Genomic DNA, 19,278 nt, shown 5'->3' with positions numbered 1-19,278 from the left:
AAAAATAAAAGACACCCAAGTTATATCAGTGTCAAATTGAGAAGGGCTTTTACACACCTTCTGAAACTACGTAAAAGCAAATAATTATTGCAGTCCATCAAGGAACCTTTCACATGAAAGTGTTTCAGTATATATCATATGTTTAATTTAAACATAGAAAGTAGTTCTGGCTGAAAAGCCCACGTGTGCTACAAGAGTGAAGAAAATGTAGATATGTTGTTGACTTTGGGATATCAGCTGAGGTAGACTGAACCACTGTTGTCAAAACCTGTATATACGTATGTTTGTTGCTGTATGTGCTGGTGACATTGACGTCCTGTGTTCACATGAGGGAACTTTGTGGTTTGGAATTCCTCAAGACTTCAGCCAGAACAGAGGTCCCTTAAAAAAATATCTAATGTCAGGTCAAAGGAGAGGGGTTGCTCCAAGTCTCTTGTCATATAAATGAAAATAGGACATTTACGTAGAACAAAAAACAGGAGATATTTTAGTCAGTTTTGCTTCAAAGAGTGTGAAACAGCTACTTTTTCCTTTTTTCTTTCATAAGACTTTCAGTATAAGAGTTGTCAACATTTTTTCATGAGAAATGAAACAAGATGATCTCCAAGCCAATTCTTAGCCCTTGGAAAATGTTACTATAGGAAAAAAAAAGTTATTTTCACAGCCTACTTTTTGAAAACTTTTCAACAAAGCTGTTGCACATGCTCTGGCAGAAAGAGAATGAGAACAGCCATAGAGATATGTGCAACATAGAGACTAAAAAGGTGTAACTGGAATAACAGAGGGAAAAACAGAGGGAAAATGAAGCTGAGGATTGGAAGACTAAATATATTTGGGGTTGTATTGTACATACTAGTGTTATTCAGTCCCTAGATAATAGGCATAGGGACATGCATTGCTAATTCTCATTAGCAGGTGCCCCCAAGGCTGTGACTGTCCCACTCTCTTATCGACATTTTCTTGTCTTTGTAACCTCTATGTTACTGTAGTATAATTGGCTTGAGTAAACCCTTAAAGATCCCTGAAGTAAGTAGTACCACTGCGTATTTCTGTGCCTCAGATGGGGTGTCCAAGGTGGGGTGCAGGCTGTATGATAGATACAGGTGTATCCAAAAGCGTCTTTCCCCCTGCCTTGGGACAGCATGTCTGCTGGATCCAGCCTCTTTGGAGTTCCTGAGACCTGAACTCCCCAAAGCTAGTAGCGTGTTATTTTAGTTGAATTTCTCCATCATGCCTTCTCTCACCACTGGTGTAGCTACATCTGAGTGGGTTGTAGTGTGTGCTGACAACTCTAAGGTTTTGGTTAAGCTGTTGATTGACTGCGCAGCAATACCTGGAGGACATGGTCAGGTCTACTTTGGGCAGATGCAGCATAGCTGGCGTGCTTCAGCTAACTCAGGGTTCATAGCTGTTTTGTTCTAAGTGTGGACAGTCACATATGAAATGTGCTAACTTTTAGTGGTTGTTTTATAAATTAACCATACATCTTGAAAGAAACAGAGGCACGAGGCAACTCTTCCTACCTGCCAAATTGTTTCTCCAACATCAAAATTTATTAACGTTCATATGCCAAGACCTCATTTCTTAGTCCTATCTAGATAGGCTTTCTCCCTCTTTTCCTTGTTCTTTGCCTTCTTCCTAGAGGCACAAAAGGGCATTCTCCTCTAAGCTGATGTCATTCACGGGGCCTATATAATAAAAAGACCTGCCTGGAAGAGTGTTCCTAAAAGACAGGTATCTGTTTTCTAGCCCCAGGCATTTAGCATGTATAAGCATCACAGAAAACTACATCACAGAAACCTTTAGCATGTAAAAGCATTTTTAGTATCCGCTGCCAGCAGTCATAAGCAAGCAAGTGAAACACAACACTGAAAAATGTCCTGATTTTATGTTCCACAAAGCTACAAAATAATGAACTCCCTTCCCCCTGATTCCAATTAAGCATTTAATCATTAAAGAATAATTTCCTTTGGAGGTAGTAAATTGTTTGTGAGGGATAGCAATAAATATGCACCTCTTGTAGATCACTGTTTCTAGGTTGCTATGTGACTTGAAAGTATTGATGGCTATCAGCCCACTTCCGAAGTAAGCAAGTGGCCCTGCTGCAGAAATTACTATCATAACTGACATCCATCCCAGTTACACAAGAAGAGAAACCTTGAGCTAAAGGACATGGAGTCCAAATTACCCTTTTAGCTACAGAGGTGTTAGCTGTCTGTTCAGATTAAGGCAGTGTTAGGGTGTTGTAGAGAAATCACCAATCGTCCTGTACATATTGGGTGAATGAAGAAAAGAAAGGAGTCTCCATGGATACTAATCCACCATCTTTTATAATACTAACCACACTGTTCCTTTCTTTCTTTTTTTACCTTTATGAATATACTGTATTTCTGCCTATTTTCAGTTCAGCAACACTTTGTGTTTTAAAGCTGATTGTGCCCAAACAGATGAACACACTATGTTGTCCAGCAGAGATTGGCTCTTCTGGTTGATCTTGTCCTCTTTTAGTATGAAATCATATAAGCATCTCCCTCCTGGACAGCACCAGCTTTTAGTAACTATGAATATTTAGGAAGACTTTGCACCAGTCACTACTATTTGCATATTAAAATCTCATCTAATTCACTGAAAAACAGAGTGAAACATTGGTTACTTCAAAGTAAATGTACCCCTGATGTTAGCATGTCCAAGATTGTATATAGGTTGTTTATAAATACATGTGTTTGTTATTAATAATCCCAGCCATTTTGCTACAGAGGCTGAAATAAATCAGTGGTGAGGCACTAGATGATAATGATACTTACACATACAGATAAACTAATTTCCAGAGATTAAAGAAGAGTAAATTTCACCACCCACCTGTGGGGTGTGTAAATATAGATATTGGGTGGGAAGCAGGTTTTATTTTACTACTGACGTGATGCAGTGATGAACTCTGACATGTTGCTCACTGTGTTACTTGATAAGTGTAAGATGTGAAAAGCCAGCAATAACACTAGATGGTATCAGATCTCTAAAATAATATGTGTTTGAAGGTGTTAGGTATAAATATGGCACTACAAAAATAAAAACAGACAAAAGTATAGTTCATTCATGGAGGGAAGGAAACATCAGAGGAAACAGATCTTTCTTTTTCTGTAGACTTTTAACAAGGAAATTGAGCACTAAAAAACCAACAACTTTAAAATATTCTGGTAAATATTCTGTTTAATATTCTGGTAAAGCCAAGTGATGTGCTGCCAGAATTTTAACAGGAAAAGCTTCTGAGAAGTGCTCATCCTTAGCTGTTGACCCTTGTGATGCCACCTGAGTGAGACCATTCTCTCCCCATCTTTGCCTCACAGACCAGCAATTACTTGTCCTTCCTTACTTCCCACTGCCTGTAATGCTACTGCCTCTGCTACAGCTGCCCTCTGCAACCAGGCTAGGGCTGTACCTAAACAGAGAGTGGTGTTGGCCAGGGCTCACTCACATCTGTTGGTTCTGAAGACATGAAAAAAACTGAAAAAAAACAAAAACAAAAAAAACATCCTTATGTTTCCCCTTGAATCATCAGACCGCATGCAACCATCTTTTACTGGTCGAAATCAGTAAAGTCTTATTTAGGCCAAATCACTCTTGATTACTTGTTTAACCAGTTGTCTGGAGAGCAGGTTTGATGGCCTCATGTCATTCAGGCCAAGATTTCTCCAGGTGCTTAAGTGTCTTCACCTGTCATCTAGATGTCTTATGAGAGGATTTTCTACTTCTTTCTGGCTTTGGATGGACCAGCATGATATACTGTTACTTGTCTGCGTTACGGTCTGGAGCTTCCAACTTCTTTCACTGGAGTAAGTCATCATGTTCAGGAGTTATTTGCTCCAAAATATCCACATTTCTTGGGTTCTCAAAAATGTGTGCAGTAACTTAAAGCTTCAGACCCAGAGCAGAAGGAATACATCTGTTCCTCTATCAAGAGACCACATCATGCGGAGAAGTGAAACTGGGTCAAATTTCTGGGCACAGTAAGTTAGAGCAGCTTCTTTGAAGTAAATGGACTTAGACCAATTAACACCAGCTAAGGATCTGCTTTGCCGGATTCCTGGTGAGCGTGAGAGGGCGGCCTAATGAGACTCAGTGGAGAAGGGACTGTAAAGGAAGGGATCTAAATATGTGTTGGCCAACCCATCTACCCTGCTTAAAATTGTTCTAGGTGATAATACAGTTCTTAAGATCAAAGACAGGACAAGCAGGATTTATCACATATGCTTCTGGTTTGGGGAATCCTAGAGAAGAACTGTAGGCTTCCCATCTTTACTGTCTGCTGCAGCTGCCTTTACCCCAGCTATAGTGCTGGAAGTTCCTCTTATTTCTTACAAGCAATGCCTGTGCTTTCTCCTACCCTCTCTTGCATTGCTTCTGCTAGAAAGGGGCATGAGCATTTCCATTTTTCCTCATCTCCACAGATTTTGCTCTCCCTAATGGCTAAGTCACAGGGGTACAAGGGAGCATGGATGCTGTGTGGACTCTGGGTAGGTCAGGCCAAGCTGTTTGGTGGTAAATGTGAATTCTGGGGATCTCAGATTACTAGATCAGACATCTTAAAAATATCCTGATTATCAGGAAATGCTTGGTATTTTCTGGAAAAATAGTTAATTTAAAATGCTGCTGGTTGAGCACCCAAGAGCAGAAGGAATTTTGTAAAGGGGTGGCCTCCTTGTCTTGCGCTGGTGTGAACAACTGCTCCTGGAGCTCAGCTGGGGCAGGCAGTGCTGGGAGGCAGCCTTGGGAAGCCCTCCACACAGGAAGGTCAACATAAAGCAAGGCTGAACAGGTGAGTAATAAAAAACAAGGCAAGCCCATGTGCCTTGCAAATAGCAGTACCAAAAGGTTACGGCTATTACCAGAGCTTTCACGTTAAAATTACCTTCCCTGAATCAGAGATCTAGTTCAGGATGTCTCTGAACCATTACCTGGAGTATGGACATGAAAGGGAATAGAAAAAGGAAAGTTCCCATATCGAATGCCATCTTGTTGCTTTGACCAGTCACCTTTTAAATATTTATGTTTTATTTTTATCTGCGTATTAGTGAGACATTATTTGTGCACAGGCTGTTAAAAACAGTTCTAAGGGAAACACACTTCCAGCTGGTTTCCTCCTGTTTTCCATCTGCTGTGTGTATGTGTCTTTGGAGGCATTTAACTGTTTCTTGTCATGGTAATTGGTATTTTTTCAGTAGTGAAGGTGGGAGGGGTGGGGAGAGAAACCCTAAGGCATCTGTGTTTGTGCTCAGTTGATCTAAGAGAGATTATCCTGGTTATTTCCTAATAAACATTATGTGCTTTAAAAGAGATGGGGTGGGACAGGGGAAGGGTATCAAGCATCAAGTAACATTAAGTTTTTAAGAGTTAACTTCCCTAAATTGTATCTTTGTATTCTTCTATTTATGCATCGCTACTCTTTCCCCATTTAATCTTAAATATGTAAATCCTCAATTTATCTGGAATTACTTAGTGAAAGGCTGATGTGTGAGTGTGGCAGATTATAATATTCCATCGCCACCCCTGATCCTCTTTACCTCTTATTCTTTTCATAGCAGATCAAAAAAAGCTGTATGCGTGCCACAAGAATATATTATTTTAAGAGACTTGGACTTAGAAATTGATTTCCTTGATGAGAAAAGGAAAAGTCTCCTTCTGACCTGAAGGGTCACTTCATAATCCTGTCACTCTACATCAAAAAAGCTTTTTTTTTTTTCTTTTAGTAAAAGATGAGAATATTTCTGAAAAGGAATTAATTTTTCAGATACAGTGAAAACGATGACTTAAAGAGACTTAGCAGATGATAGAGGGCTGTCCTATTCAGAATACATCTCCTGTGATTAGAACAAGCTCTGAATATATTTTAGGGTCAGGCAGTTTTAGGTGGAGATTGGGATTTGTACTTTGGGATGAAACTGATCTTATATTTTTATCGAAGTACTTAAGGTTTAAGCTGTGGTCTTCCCTTTTTTTGCAAAGGGATTTCACCGATTTTTATAATGGGGATTGGTGCAAGCAGCCAATAATTTCTATGTATGGGTTTTAGTTAATAGGATGTTTGAAATGAAATTACTTTCATCACCAATAATTAGGTTCAGCTACTAATACTTTTTTCATAGTACTTTTCTCAACAGAAAGCACCTGATAACAATGTAGACTTTCATAATCTATTTTATTTATGAAATTACTGAATATGTCTTAAGGAAATTAATTTAAACCATATGCTTAAAAAACAGCAATCCCAAATATTGTAATGCAATAATAGCATGCTGCTGACGTACATATGCACAATACACACAGGTGCATATATGTACATGTCTGATCATGTGTGGAGACATGGGAAATGCTAACTTTATATATATAAATATTTTAAAAACATTATGAGATACACAGTATATGACATCATTTAATATATATCATATAATGTATAAAGCATAATATACAACAATATATAATTTAATATTTAGTAAATATATTTTAGTGCATATATATTAATAGTATATATTAATTATACATTGTATATTACGTAAACATCTAATAATTATATCATAGGAGTAGTAAAAAGCTATGAACAAGAGGCGCAAAACATTTTAAACAGCTTGAAAGCTTCTGTGCAGGTGCACTACAAAAATGGAAAGTCACTGCTCTGAAGACCTTATAATTATAATTTGTTTATATAGTGATAATTATTGTATGATACTGTATATCTTTAACATAAGGTATATAAAAAGAAATGCAAAATCCCTTTCAGCAGATAAATTGGCTATTGTCTGGACTATCTGTTACTTGTTCTAATTGCTGGTTTGAAGGCAGCAGCAAAATATTGCCCACTGGTAAAACTGTTCTTGTGATGACAGCATGAGGTCCTAAAGCAAAAGCCATTATTGAATAAGTAAAGAGATTTTTTAATTTGAGAACTGTTCTACCAGGAGAATTTTTCTTTTTTTGCTAGGCTTTTAAAAACTAATAATTTATGAATATTTAGTGAAGATTGCTAGCTTATGTTACTGGCTGTGTTTGATTATCGGCAGAGAGCGGTATCGCGTTTAGGAGCTGCAAAGCCAAAGTAAATCTGTGGCATGAGCTCTCGCTGGTGATTCCTGTACGAGTCTGGCCCCTAAATGCTGATGATAGCTTCAAATTGTAACCAGAGGATCCCGACTGCTAACTTGGGTTGAATTGAAAAGCAGGGGTTTAGTCTAATAATCTAGTTTAGATCTGATACTCCCACAGGAATCTGGCGAGAGGAGCCGATACTTTTAATCATGTTCACTGTATTCAAGCTAGCGGAGGTCTGTGAGGATTTTGAAAGTGTGGTAAAAGTCCTAATTTGAATCTAAGGATTGCATCTCTATCTAAACCAGATAATATAGTCTTTACTAACAGAGAGTATTTGCATGAGTTGAATTTTCTGAACCTTAAAAATATAACTGTAAATCTGCGAGTAATAAGTAGAACTAAAATGCAGGAAAGTTGTGAGCTCCTTCAGGGCAAAACAGGAAAAATGATACTTTCACCCAGGGTACCTGCTTAGGGAAAGCAGCATTCAAAACGGGGAATCCAGGGGCAGTTTTCCACTCTCAGCCGTGTCCTGCAGAGCCATTCAAAAGGCAGAGCTGCATCTGCTTAATGGATGAGAGAAAAGTAAAATCCCAGGGTGAGAACTGTTTCCTCTTCTACCCTTGGATAAATTCAGGGAGTTCCGGGTTGCTTACTTCTATGCAATCGCTTGCAGTTATTTTTAATTTCACGAGTGCTAGGTGCAGTCTGATTTGAAGTACTCGCTCACATAGGCTGGGATATGGCCCCTTTCCCTCCTTCTGGAGCCCCGCCATCTCAGGGCTCCTTTATTCGGGATGTCAGAGCACACCCATCACCATGGCACTCACGTGCCCTCCGACAGGGCGCCGAACAACGCGACTAGCATCTGTCGGGGCCGGGCGTCCTTTCTTCCACAGCCGCCCCTGAACTCGATCCACCCTGCCCTCTGCCTGACCTCTTCCCAAAGCTTCTCACTCCCCACCGCCCGGGTGCCCTGGCTCAGCTCCGCTTTTCAAACTGTCGCCCTTGGAAGTGCCTCCCCACCCTCCGCATCGGCTGCGAGATGGAGCCAGCAAGGAGCAATCTTGCCACGTGAACTTCCCTTTGTTTTTCTTTGCTCTTAAGACGGACCGTCTCCCTAGTAACTTTTGTGGCACTATATGTGAAGGAGCTCATTATGTAAAACATACATTTTCGTCCCTGCTAAAAGTCCGCAGAGCATTGCTCAGAGGATTTCAGTGGCTGCACGTTATACTGGGATATTAATTCCACCACAACCCTCTATTAATCAGCTTGTACATCACTTCACTGTAAAGCGGCTCTAAAGATTGCTGAAATACAAACTTAACGGCATTTGATCCCAGCGGAAGGTGGATGCGGCTGCTTTCTGAGCCAGCTCTCAGAGCTGAGCCTTCAGAGCTCTTGTACCTATATTTGATCAAAGATGATAAACCCCAAAGTACAACGTATAAATATTGAAATGTATGTGAAAATAAAACCACCCCACCTCTCAGGACTGAGAAGCCTAATGGCTGGAAGCGATACGGTGGTGCAGGATTTTCCTATTGTCTCAGCAGAGGGGAAAAAGTTGACTTCAAGAATGATTTGCGCATACCAGTTCCCTGAAAAGAAAAATGTGGGGCCAGTTCCATAGTTTCCAAATGAAATCTAACCTTCAGCCAAAAATTGAGCTGTCCAGGTTGACAACATTCAGGAAACTGTGCTTTTCTGGAGAGATGACTGCAGTGGCAAAGATAAACCGGCAGGAAGGTTTCTTTGGAATGATATGAATTTAATGAATCATATCCACATTAAAAAATTCCCAGCTGGTCTTAAATTTCAGGGAGATTTAAGTGATAAAAGATATTTTCCCTGTCCCTTTAGATGTGTATTAGAGATGAGAGGCCTTAGATAAGCCCTCCTGGGAATCAAGCTTTCCTTTTTCTTTAATTTGTTTTAAAGAAAGAAAAGAGTCAGGTATGCTTCTGAGCCTCAGATGGATATAATTAGTTATTTGCTATTACTGGACTTTTAAAGTTGTCTACTCCCACTCTTTTTGTATTAAAGAATTTTCTTTTTTTTTTTAAACCCAGGCTAATGAAAAACTACAGGGTGCACCCCCACCTCCCCCCCCCCCCCCAAAAAAAAAGCTGTACTTATTTGCCTTCCCAAGCTGTACTTATTTTCTTTCCCCCTTCCACCATCCTTGTGCAGGGTGCATCCTTTCCCCTATTAACATATTGATTTATTTAAATTAAAAATAATGATCTCCTTTCCCCTCTCCTCCTCCTCCCAACAGCAGAGTCTGTCCCTGATCCTTATTAACAAATTGATTGCAGTATTCGTGTCAGTATGGCTCATTTAGTAGCTCTTTGCCTAAGGTCCACAAGGTTGGAGGAGGGAACAGCTTCCACACGTAGATGCTGGCCTGGCTCCAAGGCTGACACTGCTCGAGTGGAAGGGACAGCTGCTAGAGATGGCACCAAGAAACTTAGTGGGGCCTTGTTTCGGGTGGTGAGGATCTGGCTGGAAGTTGGAAACCCCATAGTAACTCTTTAAAGTGGGTGTGAGAAGAGCATCGCCACCCTGTCCCAGGTGTCTCCTCCTAGCCTCCTGTGCAGGCGAGGAGCCTCGGTGGTCCCAGCCCCTTCCAGTCCCCCAGCCCTTTCTGAGCACAAGATGGCAGTTGTGTGATGCTTGCCTTGCCAGCACCAAGCACAAAGAGCTTGAGGATGTCAAGCCCTAAAAATATCATGTAAACCTCAGATGCCCTATGTCTGTTGAAAACAAATCATCAAAATGTGTTTTGGTCTTCTTTGGCCCTGACTTCATTCCCTGGTTTTAGGGACTGCTCTTTTACAAGTTCAGGGAAATGCATGAAGGGCTCCTTGGTTGATTCCTCCTCATCAGCACAGTGCAGGCATTCTCATTAACAAACAGAAGTCACAGGGCAGGAAAGGTCAGCGGCCGTGGATGAAAAGCTACAGCAGGATCTGCTTGACTACCAGACTTTTTGTCTCTGGCGTTTAGCTGTTCACACCATGCTTGCAGCAGATACTGCTGAAGGGTGGGATGTGCCAGGGTGGGATGTGCCTGCTCTGTAGCCCCGCAGCCTTGCCAGGTAGTGTCTGGGAAAGCACTCACTAATGTGAACTCTGTCTTAATGACTTTGGGGGAATTTTGTTTGTCTCTTCCGACCTCTGACAACTGCTGGTCTGGAGACTGGCTTTCCTAATTCTGCTTAGCGCTTGCAGGCTAATAAAAGCACACCTTCCCACATGTTTCAGGGTCATAGACCCTGTGCCTGCCCTGGGAGCCTTGCCATTTGTAAGGGAAAGAAGGTACAGAAACGAGGTTGTACTGCCCTGCTCTGCACCTGAGAAGTGAAGGCGCAGAAGGATGGAGGGACTTACTCAAGGTCACAAAACAAGACACTGGTTTCTCCTGTTCAGTGCCCCTACTTTGTGCCAGGAGATCCCACTTCCAGCACTGTGCCACCAGCTTTTGAGCAACTGCCTGATTCCACCCTGTTTTCAGTTAAGCCCTCAGGCTCCTGAAGTGGTAGTGAAAACTGTTTTGTGGCCAGAATTTTTTTTACGGTTTCCCCTTCCTCTGCACCTCTGAAGGTCAGATGCTCCACAGGAAAAGCCCAAGGGAGTGTGGAGGCTTGAGCCCAGAAGGAGGGAGATGGCTATTCTTGAAGTGTGCTTAGTCACCTAGAGCAGATGGTGTTGTTTCTGGTTCCTGATGGGATGACTTTCAGCTCCCAAAAACCTTTCAAGTTTGACCACGCAGACATGCTTGGAAGAATGTCAGATGAGCACACATCTGTCCAAGACCTTTTACCAAACAGCAACATGAGTACAATTAAATTAACAAAGGGAGAATTCACAATTAAAGCTGGAGCAAGTGCATGGCTTGCTTTCAAAGAACGGCTTGAAAAATGTTCTCATACAAGGCACCCAGGCCAGTGCAGTTTTCTCCTATTTCATTCTATTAAGTTTTATATTCTTCTTGTTGCATTTTGAAATACGCTGAAATAAGCAGAGCTGTAAACTTTACAAAAACTAGAGTTATTGATCTTCTACATCCTTCACCATCTGCTTAGTTCTAGTGTCTAAAAATATTCAGTCCTTGCTCTTGCTCACATGATTGTTGAGAAAATGCTAGAGCTGGTAAATCAGAAAAGCACATTGTGTATTGGGGGGAGGGGAGTTCCATCAGGAAAATATGCTGTCTGAGGGGAAAAATACAGAAAAAAACAACTCCAGTCCTGTACTTAAAACAGGCAAAAATGAAAGGAAAAAAAAAAATCAATCCATTTTTCAAACTGTAGGGATATATCTGGAGTGTTATTTTCTTTTGAAGACAAGCCACACAAACTTCACACCTATACCATACTATAAAAATGTATATTTGTTACATCTTCAAAGGGTTGGGGAATATGAATTCCCTATTATAGCTTTTTGAAAATTGAATCCAACTGAACAATTTATAGGTTAAAAATATTACAACTGGAGAAGACATGTCCACCTCTAGGATATAACAAAGTACTGTCTAAAAAACTATGCCTCAGGAAATTGTTACAGTGAACTGAAGATTCGAAAGGCTGAAAGAGATTGTCCTTATTTTGGTTGAGAAATAAACATGCAGGATACAGGACTCTGTCTGACTTCTAGGAAGACTGAGATTTTGAAGGCAAGCAGTATCCATTTATTTCAGGAGGAGCTGTATTAGTAAATTCCCAGCTCAGCTTTAAAAATCTCAGTTTCTCTCAGGGTTTGTGTATGGTGCCCACAACTACAAAACCTAAACATGGCTCAGAATAAATTTCATCACCATATGGAGGTCCCTAGTGAAATCAGCTAGATCATTCTGTGTTAGTTTGTGAATTGCTGATTGGAGTTTGAATGTGAACCCTCTGTCGTGGGCTTTATGTGTCTCAGGGATGAGGAATTTGGTATTGTTAGAACGGATAAAAAGAAAAGCGGGATATGCTAGCACATACTATTTCATGAATATTATTTACCGATTTATCCAAGCAGCTCTTTTGAGGCCAGTGACATCTGTCACACAAGGTGACTTTAAGAGGAGAAAAAGGAGAAGGGGAAAAAAAAAAAAAAAAAGAGCAGGACTATAAAACAAAGATTTAAAGATTTAAAACAAAACTTTCTGAAGGTGATCTGTTTGGAGGGAGAAATGTGGCTGTGTCCTTCCTTTGCTGCTTTGGTGCCTGATAAATTCTGTGTGTTTCCAGGATGCTTGATTTTATTTTTTAATCTAATGAGTATCAAATATGAATTGTCAATACCAAAGCAGACAAACAGTTGGTTTATTTCATCCTATGTTCTGCATTTGATGCTGACCAGCGTCAGAAAGGAGGGCACAAAGACCCCATAATTCGCCTATGCAGAACTTCCTCTCCCGGTCTGCAGACCTGGTTGTGACATGTTCTGCCACAAAGCAGCTAATTGTACATCCAAAAGTCCAAATTCTCCCCTCAATTTATCAGAGGTCACCCCTGAAGCTCTGAGGGTACACCAGAGTCGGGCAGGAATTCTCAGATGGAAGAGATCTTTGTTGGAAAATGCCAAATTGTTGGAACCAGAGTGTTTCTTGGAACTAGGCAGGTTTGGGGACTCGCCAGCGAAACGCAGGCAAAGGTTCCCCTGGAAGCCTGCCCAACTGCCAGGAAGGCTTTCGCTCGCTTCACCTGGTGGGCTTCCAGGGTCTGCAGATCAAGGGCTTCTTCATCACTAGGACAGCTTTGGAGTTGGAGCCCTCAGGGCTCGCAGCTCCAAGGCAGCCTGCTCCAGGATCAACAACCCTAGGGCTTACGGGCTCCTTATTGCAGGGCTGGGAGCTGTGAAAGCCCAGTTTTGATGAGGGCTGAGAAGGATGACCATCCTGGGAAAGGAGAAAGCTGGATGCTCTCCTGTCAGGTTCATTAAACCAAATGCTGTGAAATCCCTCTCCAAACTTCCCTTCCAAGAGAAATTTTGAAATGTTTATTCTGAAACAGAAAAAGGGCACCCCACCAAGTTCCCTAAAGTGGTGCTATTCCAATTGTTTTGAACCGATGTGTGATCTTGGGTGTGATTGTGCATTGAAGCTTACAATAAATCCCAGATTTGGTCCTACTGGGATGTGACGTTTGGCTTTTGGCACAAGTAAGGAATTTTGTAAAAAATAAATAAAATACTAAATATCTAGGCCAGGGCTAGGCTTAATTAGAGATTGAATAGTGTATCCAGGAGCTCAAGTACTTGTACTTCTGAGTGCCCCTTCCCCAAAGACTGCTCAGCAGTGATGGGGTAACTAACTACCCAAGTTTTCTGGCTGGGCAGGTGAAAAAAAATGACTCTTAGAAGTTCAGTAGCTGAACTAATTACCCAAAAATGATTGCCTGGGGTTGGACCATTTATTATCTCATCAGCATTCAGTGCCACTTCCATCGGATGAAGGAGAAGGAAGAAGAAAAAAAAAAAGCCCAGAAACATGAGAAGGAGAGCAGATAAAAGGACAGCAGTTAGAAGGAAAAAAAATGCTTCTTAACTCCACTCTGTACTTTTTCTCACTAATAGATCCCCCTTCCTATCCACCCTAAGTACAGCAACTGGCATGTAACGACTTCTTCAGGGATGGAGCATCGGCAGCGTGCTCTGAGATTTCTCACTTTGGGTTTGACTAGCTCCCCAGATTCCCCAAACTTCTGGGAGAAGAGAGAGGGAGAAGTAGAGGCAATGTATACATATTTTTATATATATATATATAAAATACATATATACATACACATATATGCAATGACAACATTCGGCTCATCAGTGCTTCTCAGGATTTTCCTTTATCTGTTGGCTGGAAGAACAGTTCGTGTTGACATGAAGTTTCCATCTAGACTTTAAGGAAGAAACGTTTTGGACACTGGTTGTGCTAGCACAGAGATGTGCTTCCTGGAACTGAAGATGCCTCCTGGAACCACACCTGGAACATTTGGAAACTTGGATTTGCCTTGGGATAGTCGCAGCTGAAATCTCAGCTCTGCTAAAATAGGTGGTATTAAATATCTTCCCTCCTTGCACTGGATCTTTTATCTTGGACATGGTCTTCCACTGATATAGACAGGATGCTGACTAACTGGAGACTGAGGGGAAAGGGCTTCTAGCCATCAATGTGCTTGATTTCACTGTAAGACATTGTACTAACCCTCCTTGCAGCTGCTGTGGGTGTGCTTGCCTACCCAGTAGCACTTTCCTCTGCTCTCTTTGCAGGCTATGATGTTCCAGGAACTTCTGCCCTTTCCTTTTGGTGAGGTTTTCTTTCTCTACATGCAGCAAGCTGAGGAAGCAAAGGTTTGCAGAGTAGGTGCTAGCAAACCTGGCTCTTGCTCCCAGCACATTTTTAAAAAATGAGAACATCCTTCCAGTAATCCATGTTTGCATTAGATGGAAATGTTTTGGCTTCCCTCCTGTCCTTGAAAGCCCAGTGGTGTAATAGGAATTTGGGAAATGCAGGCTCTCAAAAATAATGTAAAGAACAGATCCACCTATTCAAATGCAAATTCCTAAAGAAAAGAACAAGGGAGTTATTTTCTCCTCCAAAAAATATAACAAAATAATTCATTCTTTTAAACTTAGGGCCACATCCCACATTTTTTAGATGATTTGTCTGTCAAAATTTGGGTTCTGGATTGCGCTGTCTCCAGATCCTCTTGTGCTGCTGGAACACTCACTTGAAGAGACACTGAAGCGATTTTCTGTCAAAAGGTTAGTGTCACACATGGGGCTGTCACTTCAGATCGTCTGGGAGGAACAAACATCCTGCCTTTACGATTGCAAAAGTTGACAGTAATATCTGAAGATAAGCTAAAACCCCATGCAAGGAAATCAAATGCACACTGTGAGCAGCGCATGTTTCTGCTGTCTTTTGGGCTGCATTGGACCAGCCCAGCCCTGTCTCAGACACCTTGCACCTCCAGCTGCTAATGGGGAACCTCTGTTTACTCTAAGGACACTCCAATGTGCTCTGTGAAGTGCCCAGCAACTGCAGGGTGCCCGCTGAAGAGAAGTAAATGGCTTCAGACCCATCACAAATCAGGGTCATACAACTGTTTTTCAAACCAGCACCCCACGCTGCTATTGTTTGTCTTGTACATACAAACTGCAGGCAAAATGAAAACTGCATGTTTTCTACCCAACGTTCCCAAACCTAAAATAGGATTGGAAATTCCACCTTGTACTGCTCCAGTGAAAAAAATGCAGATTGCAGAATTTGGAGGACAGAACTAAGATTCTGTGTGGAGACCCATTTTTTGCTATTCCTTTAATGTCAGTAAAGCATTGAGAAACTGTGGTCTTGAGCACAGCAAGAAAGCTGGTATCAAAAGAAGCAAAGCTCTTGCTTACTGCTGCTGTGAGCTGTATGCACTGTGTAAAGACGGGCTGCTAATCTTTGACACGAGCACAGTTACACCCATCTTCCCATTGGAGCTGCTTTTTGTCTTTCCTGGAGATGTACCAATGTGTGCTTGGTTGGGCATCCAGTCCTGCAGCTCCAAGAGTCTCTTGTCTTTTTCGTGGTTTTTTTTGGGTTGGTTTGTTTGTTTGTTTGTTTCATTTTTTACTAATATTGATACAGACTTACTCCTTTAATCAGGATATCCTCAGAGCTTAAGGAAGTTCCACAGGGAAATTCAGCAGGCCAGCTCAGGTTTTTGACACTAAAGACTAAGGCCAACTGATACAGGCTTCTTTTAAGACACTGGATGCTCAGCTTCTGTGGCTACTTCATCTGTCCCCTGCATGCAATTATTTTGCCTCGTTTTATAGTAATCAAAGAGATGGAGGTTGAATATTTGGTTTGCTTTTAATTTGAAATACTTTTTCTTGTCTTGTCCTCTGCCTCTGGTGTTTTTCTTAACCCTTCTTCCAATTCTTACTCTCTCTTTTTTTTTTTTTTTTCCACAAGTGATCAGAAGCTATTTCCTGGAAATAACTTAGCCCTCATAATTACGAGCACACAGCTACACAGTATATTCTTCTGTTATGTGGATAACTGGTATATGCCATTTGTCTGTATTAAAAAGTCTACTTCTCTCTGGGGCAGCAAACCCTTTTAAAATAAAGACTTTAGGAAGGAAAATATTGGAATGTGCTTTGGGGTGTGCGTGTATATTTTTTTTGTTGAGCATGAAAGGCTGATTAGTTTTTACTGTTGGACTCCGTGTAAGATGCTGGTTTTGAAAAGTACCTGGTATGTTGCCTAGAGAGAGAGAGATGGGAAAGCCCGTGAGTCTGGCGGGACAACACTTCAGCGGGCTGCTGAGCCGCTCTGCCCTTTCCCCGGGCGGCTGCAGCGGGGCCGGGGCCGGGGCCGGGGCCGGAGCGGGGCCGGGGCCGGGGCTGGGGCGGCCGCGGGTCGGGCGCGGAGCCGGCGGCGGGCGCTGCGCTCTCCGCGGCAGCCGCTGGGTGTCAGTGAGCCTCTGGTTTCCGTGCCCGGCACCCGGCCGGGAAATGCAAAGCACGGCGGCACAGCCTGCCCGCGGGATCGCTTTCAAAGCTTCCAGCGTCATTTAGAAAGTTTCTTCTTCTTCTTCTTGCTTCTATTGGAAAATATTTAGATTAGATTTACACTTAAGACGGCAACTTTGTGGTCACGGAAAGGTTTTGAGCTTAAAAGAAAACCAAACAGACCGAAATCCATGCAAACAGACTCAGAAATTGCAATTGTAGTATTTAAAATGTTGTTTTGAAATGTAATTTAACTCCGTTCTGGTCAGATCCACAGGCTGATACTCTAATCCCAAGTGAAGCTTCTCGTTGATTTAAGAAGCTTCTGTTGGACTGTTTTCTGGACATAGAAGAAAAACCAGGAAGTGGATAGCTTTTTCTTTCAAGAGTTGAAAGCAGCACTCGTTTGAGGTTTTAAGAAGATTTGGAGAACGGGGATTGATCTGCTAACATCAGAGAAGAAATCTGGTTGCAAATATCAAAACCTCATAGAATATTTTACCCCTCAGAGATATTAGTGACTGTCACCTTTCTGGGCTCACAAACCAACTCATTGCTTATTTCCATTTTTTTAGTTGCAGAAAAGTAACCGCTGAGTTTGACCACGAGAAGCATAGGGTTAGAAATAAAATTCCACCTGCCTCTTTAAAAATCTTACTGAGAAAATGCTTAGACAAGTAAGGGAGCTACATCATCATAACCCCTTGAAATGTGCTGAGCCTCAGCTACCTGTAATACTACCTGATAATTACATGCAAAGACCTGGGTATCAAACACCTGACCCGACCTTGTTGTCACCTGGTAAATGTCAGCACATAACAGAATTTCCTTAGAGCGGTCACAGTGAGTTTTCACTATGAGCCCAAGTAAGGGAAGAGAAGCGAGGGAAAGAATGTAATCACTGTCAGTGAAGGAAAGGGTTTGTGTGTTGCCTCTCCCACTGAAAACTCTCTGAGGGGACAGACCTGAAACTCAAAAGCTTTTGAAGGGGCTGTTTGGAGGAAAAAACACTTCCAGTTGTCAGATCATAACGCAGCTGAAGCCCTGTATCTAACTGCAGATGTGTCCAAGTTGTGGTTTTGCTGGGAAGGCGTGAGTGGGACAGAAAAAAGATGATAAAGAAGCAGAGATTTTTCTTTTTTCCATCTTTGCTTCACATAATTATTATCTGAGCTCTAGTATATTAACAGTAGTATTTTATGCATATGTCATCTCAAAGGATCCCAAGCAATTCACCATAGACTTTACATCTATAGGAAGTGAATTACCTGCCGTGGAAATGCAATTACCCTTGGAGTGAAAAGCAGCAACTGTTTGAGATCATACAGCCACAGTACCTGATACGTTAGCATTGGACATTTTGGTGTCATGTGGAAATAATAGAGGGGAATTTAGAGAAGCGGGAAGTAATTTCATAACTGAGGAGGAATGTGGCAGGTAACACCCTTGCCCCAAGCAGTGAATGAGCCTAAAAAAGCCATCAGTTACAACACCCTGCAACAACTAGAAACTCCTTATGTCATTTTCGCCTACTGAATTGCAAAAATCTCTTCTGTAGCATTTATGTTTTCCTTAGAGGCTTTTTGTCCAAGTTCTGGCTGGAGTCAAGTCTTCTGTAACTTGTGAGAGCTGTCAAGATCAGAGCCCCAGGTGGTACAGCTGCAGGCCGTGTTTAATAGTTAATGCTGAACAATGTTATGATATTTGTATCCTATTATTCACCTGCTATTGGAAATTCGTGAATATTTTTAAAATACACTGTTGAAGATAGAATGAAGTCTCAAGAAAGAGCTTCTGATGCTTACCCTACATTTTGCAGCTCTGGAGAATATTTGGGTATAAACCTGAATTATTGAATGTCCCAAGGAAACATCTTTCAGTTATTCAGCTCTGCTTGATGGGATTATAATTCAAAAGTCTGCAGTAACTTTTATCTTGCTCAGAAATATTTATCCTAGATGCAATGCAGAGTGCATGCTCTGGATGCAAGACTGACCACTCTTAGGTTTGCATGCATGATTCCTCTTGATTCAGCTGAAGCTGATTGTGCACCTGAGGCCACCGTCTGAGGTTCTCGGCTGTGGTGCCATTGACCACAGAGTGCTTCCTTCTTGGTTGATCTTCAGTTCTGCCTTCCAAGGTGTAAAGGGATTAGTTTAAACTTCTGCTTTTGGAGCAACTTGTTCTTGCTGGGCTGATAAAGCCATGAAGAGTGTTTGAAAAGCTTCCTTTTCTGTTCTTCCTGTTGTGGCAATAAAGAAGATTAGGAATAGGTAGTTCATTGATGGATATGCCACGTGAGCCTTGCTAAATTAAGCAGAAGAAATGAACAATCTTATCACTGAAGCAAAGGACTGCTGGAAAAAAATCCTCTGTTTTATTAGAGTACTGGGTGGTGTCTCCTGTCCGATGCCTATGCCGCTGAATCTGGGCAAGTGTCAGTACTGAGGTGCTGCAGAGAGTCAAACTTTGATAGTGATAAAAGTCTGTAGAGGGTAGGGGCACAGACAGAGGCAACATGCTTAGAAGGAGACGTGTAACAGGACAGAATGAAACCTGCTTTGGGCTAAGAATGAAGGCTTTTTCTGCTGACTCTCTGCGTCTGAGAAGAAAGGTGATGGGAAGACACTCTTCCTTTCACATGCATCTGTTGAATTGCCCACTTGGTAATTTATAGCCTCCGTTGCAATATCCATTTTTCCCCTCTCCT

The sequence above is a fragment of the Numenius arquata genome, chromosome 2 (genome assembly GCF_964106895.1).
Source record: "Numenius arquata chromosome 2, bNumArq3.hap1.1, whole genome shotgun sequence".
NCBI lineage: Eukaryota > Metazoa > Chordata > Aves > Charadriiformes > Scolopacidae > Numenius > Numenius arquata.
The sequence above is the reverse complement of the archived record's forward strand: the minus strand, read 5'-3'. Positions refer to the sequence as shown.